Source organism: Felis catus, chromosome B4 (genome assembly GCF_018350175.1).
Source record: "Felis catus isolate Fca126 chromosome B4, F.catus_Fca126_mat1.0, whole genome shotgun sequence".
In the NCBI taxonomy this organism is placed as follows: Eukaryota; Metazoa; Chordata; class Mammalia; order Carnivora; family Felidae; genus Felis; species Felis catus.
This window is the reverse complement of record NC_058374.1, coordinates 84,274,092-84,278,726: the sequence shown is the minus strand read 5'-3', so window position 1 is coordinate 84,278,726 and position 4,635 is coordinate 84,274,092. Positions and strand designations below refer to the sequence as shown.

The 4,635-nt window shown below is 43.2% G+C and overlaps 1 pseudogene; it reads left to right on the top strand.

Moving 5' to 3' along the window:
- Positions 1-3,655: 3,655 nt before the first annotated feature.
- On the top strand, positions 3,656-3,877 carry LOC109501913 (annotated as a pseudogene).
- The last annotated feature ends 758 nt before the right edge of the window (positions 3,878-4,635 follow it).

The window sequence follows — 4,635 nt, the reverse complement described above, 5'->3', positions numbered from 1 at the left end:
TTGAGAGGGACATGATCCAAACAATATTCCTTAAAGATCACTCCAGTCAGCCTGTGGCGAAAGAACTAGAGGGGAGCAAGAGTGGAGGTGGGGAAATGTTTGGGAACTCTTGTGGAAGTCCAGGCGAGAGATGAAGACGCCACTTGCTAGGATGCAGAGAAGCGCTCATCAATTATAAATTACTAAAATCGTGCTTCGATTGAACCATCGGTCTCTTCTGAGTTTGGCCACGGGGTTTCTGGGCACAACTCCAGCTGTAAGGCTAAAGTACAGATTCTGCACCTGTAAAGCTGACAGCTGCACTCTGCTTCTGCCTCCCCAGGCTCGGTCTGGGTGACTGGCCTCCCTGGATGCCATCCTTCTCTCCTCACACCCCAGATAGGATTGAACAGGACACATCCTTCAGTAAACCAGCCTTGGAAACAGAGCCATATATAGAATGTGAATTAGCAAGTTTGCCACTTGCTCTTCCTATGGCGAGCGCTGCCCCCTACCTATGTAGCTATTACAAGTCACTAGGTCAACGTTGAGTTTGATCTCCATTAGAAAACCTCTGTTCCCCAGTCATTTCCGACTGATAATAGCAGTTACTGAGCACACATGTGCCAAACTCTGCTCTAAGCACCCTACATGGATCCATCCATCTCCATGCATTTAAACATCGGGGTGTCACAGGGCTCAGCCCTCTGTCCTCTACTTATGTGGGCTCACTCCCTAAGTAAACTCATCCATTTGCATGGTTTCAAATGCCATCTACATGCCGACAATTCCCGACTTTCTCTCTCCTCTCGCTCTTGAACTCCCGATTCTATACAGCTGTCTCCTCAACATCTCCTCTAGGCTAGCTAGTTGGTATCCACCTTCCCAAACTGAACTCCTGATTCCTCCCCTCCAGAAGTAAAACATTTCCCTCAGCATTCCCCCACCTAAGTAAATGGCAATCCATTTTTCCCACTGGAAACCTTTTGCGGAGACAGAAGCTGAGGTCTGCCTTTGTTCTCCTTGGTCCACCTCCTCACCAGGTGAGGCACGTGAGGAAGGTAAAAGGGGGAAAAGGGCCTCGAGATGGGTGCTCTTGTCTTTGCAGGCTGGTACCCTCTGATTGGCAGTTCACACTGCTACATCTCTCTTTCAGGGGGTGTGTTTGGGGTCTTCCACTCCCTCCCTTCCAACAGTAGTCTCTGAAAGTAGACCCCACAAAGACTCTTCCTATTGTAGATATCTCATCTTCTTAGGTAGTGACCCCACCGCCACCTTCTACTGAGTTCTCTCTAGACCAGAGGGTACCCTCTTGTCAAACTCAGGCTGCTCCCATTTTAGCCCTTTCTCCTTGCTGTGTGGGCAGGGGCATCGCCAGCTAGTCTCTCCTTTGACATTTTCCAAGGACAGCCAAACACCCACTTCTGAGTCTTGTAAGTCCAAGGAATAGGTCACTTCTCTGTGCAATCTTCCTGCATCCCCATTACTTGATTTGAAGCAGGTGGAGGAAAAGGGGAGAAATGTAGAACATGCTGACAGCTCTCTCTAAAGAGGTTCTCTTGCACCAACCCCTTTTCTCATCCCTCACTTCTTTTCCAATATACAGTCTGAAGGTAGGCTATGTGTGACTTTTGGGCCACCTATTAGCACGACCTTTGTAGATACTCTCTTTAGAGTATCTCCACCCTCAGCAAACTCTCATCTCTCTCTCTCTCTCTCTCTCTCTCTCTCTCTCTCTCTCTCTCTCTCTTCTCTCCCTTTCTCTCTCCCTCTCTCTCTCCCTCTCTTTCTCTCTCCCTCTCTTTCTCTCTCCCTCTCTTTCTGTCTCTCAATCTATACTACCCAGTATAGTAGCCATAAGCCACATGTGGCTATTTTAATTAAAATGAATTACAATTAAATAAAGTTTAAAATTCAGGTCCTTGGTTACACTAGCCACATTTCAAGTGCTTGTTTCTATCATCACAGAAAGTTCCATTAGATGGCCCTGCTCTAGATCCTGAGCTTGCATGGCTTACCTTACCTTACCTTACATGGCTTTTGTAGATTGCGCATAACCCAACATGGCTGTTAACCCCAAGTCTCTAAAGAAAGGCCCCTCAAATGCCGACAGGCAACAAGCACTAAATAGCAAGAAGCAAATACAGTCAAGTGTGAAGAACAGGTTGTGGAAGTTAGAGTGTATCCACCATGCTAGAAGGAAAAGTCAAGACTCAGCCCCAGCCCTGGTTGCCATGTGAAAGTGTGAGCCCAGCAATGCCAGTGCTTTCAAGTTTCAACTGAACCTAGGAATACAGAGATTTATGTAAAATCTTCATGTTTAAAATTAAGATCTTTTTTTTCTAATTATACATGCTCATTGTAAAGTAGTCAAGAGATACATAAATCTACATGAAATAATAAATATCACCTAAAATGCCGTTACTCTTCATTGGCCATCACTAACATTTGGTGACCATATTTTTATGCACCAGCACCTCCTTATACCTATACACATGCAAGTATAATAATACCTAAGTGGAATATTACACATGCTATTTTTTGTCATGGACAATATTTTGTGACTTTTTCCCTTGCCTTCCCCATTCTCCCATTTTTAATTTCTCACTGGTGGCTGGGACCAAACAAAAAGGTCCAGGTCAAAGACCCTCAATTTGTCATTTTTGCCTTTCACATACCCTAATTTCACACTCTGTGTTTCTTGGTTTAAATTTTCTAGAGAAAAAAATCTAACATTCCTTTGGATGAACCATTGACCAGCCTACTGCTAGTCTCATCAGCTTTGAAGGAGACCTAAGTCCTACTCCTTAATGTGAGTTATAGATAGAGGTAGCTCCCAGACAAGGTAGCTGAGAGCTGAAGAAGCCTCAAAAAATATTTCTGCTGCTGAGTGAGTAGTATAGCACAGTGGCTAAAAGCAAGATTTTTGGAGTCAGACCTAGATTTGAATTCCAAATCCACCACCTTGTTGCGTGACCTTGAGCCAGTTATTTAACCTCTCTGTGCTGAATTTTCTTTTTTTTTTTTTTTCAACGTTTATTTATTTTTGGGACAGAGAGAGACAGAGCATGAAAGGGGGAGGGGCAGAGAGAGAGGGAGACACAGAATTGGAAACAGGCTCCAGGCTCTGAGCCATCAGCCCAGAGCCCGACGCGGGGCTCGAACTCAGGGACCGCGAGATCGTGACCTGGCTGAAGTCGGACGCTTAACCGACTGCGCCACCCAGGCGCCCCTGAATTTTCTTTATCTCAAAATTAAGAATCATAATAGTACCTAACTTTTAAGGTTGTTCTGAAGATGTAAGTGTAAAAGGTTTAGAACAGTATTTGGCCTGTGGTAAAGATTCAATAAATGTTAGCTAATGATAATTTTTTCTTTATTCTTCACCTTATCTGAAGAGTGTGCAGTTGCAAAAGCTTCCATTCAACGAGCCCACTGAAGAGAAAGGCTCTATTCTACATAATAGGTATCTAATACAACAAGAATTTTTTTTATATTTTAGGAAATTGTAACATCCAAAATATCTATTGTGTTTCTGTTTTCAGAGGTTTCAGACTAACCAAGCTTCTACCAATAGTTTCTACCACTCATTCATATGATCTGTATAGAATGGGCTTTGTTCTTTTATTCCCTTTCTTGACCATTGTGGTGGGTGCACTTGACTCTGATCCTCATCATGTCCTCTCACGAGACTTTCAGGATCAAGTGATTCTTGGCCAAGAAACAAAAGCGGGATCATCCCATTCCCCAATGGATTCAAATGAAAACTAGTAATAAAATCAGGTACAACTCTGAGAGGAGACACTGGAGAAGAATAAAGTTGGGTGCATATGGAATTGTACTTGAGATGGCACACATATGTCTGCTGTATCAAGGTCACCAGCCTCTTACCACATGATGCTGAAATCATCACTACTATCTGAACAGCCAGACATGCTTTACTGGGAAAATTATTTTTCCCTTGTTTCTACGCTTCCACACTAGTAGGTTGGTTCAATAATAACTATGAGAAGGTTTTGTTTGCGGTGGGGGGAGGAATGAGTTTTTATTCAAAAATGGAGCAGACATGCTTCCCATCCTCAAAGAATCTTCAGCCTAGGGGAGGACTTTAAATGCATCACCAATAACTATAATTCAAGTAGAAAGTAATAGGGGCCATTAAAAAAGGGAGTAAGTTAGTCCTAGTAAGTTAGGGAGTAAGTTGAATTGTTTAAGAAACAACTGGGATGGAATTTAATCCTGCTTCCCTCTTCAGCAAATTAACTATACCTGTTTAAATGGAGTTATACAGACCATGTCTTGGGGATAAAATTTTCACACTGTGTATTGGTCAGAAAGCGGTAGTGGTTCATGCCGCAGTAACAAAAAACCCAAAAGTTGTATTATAAGAACACTTACTTCTCACTCATCATAAACTGACAGGGAAAATCTGCCCATCATAGTCACTCAAGAGTCCAGGCTGATGTAAGCTCCACCTCAATACCTGCTTCCACCATGGTAAGAGATAGAGGGTTGTTTTTTTAAAGCATGACCAATTATGTTGCTTAGCATTTCTGCCTAAGAGAGACACCCTTCATTTCTGATCACATTTATTTGCCAGAGCAAGTCACATAGCCATACCTGAGTTTATGAGGGTGAGGATGTCTAGTCCTCCCA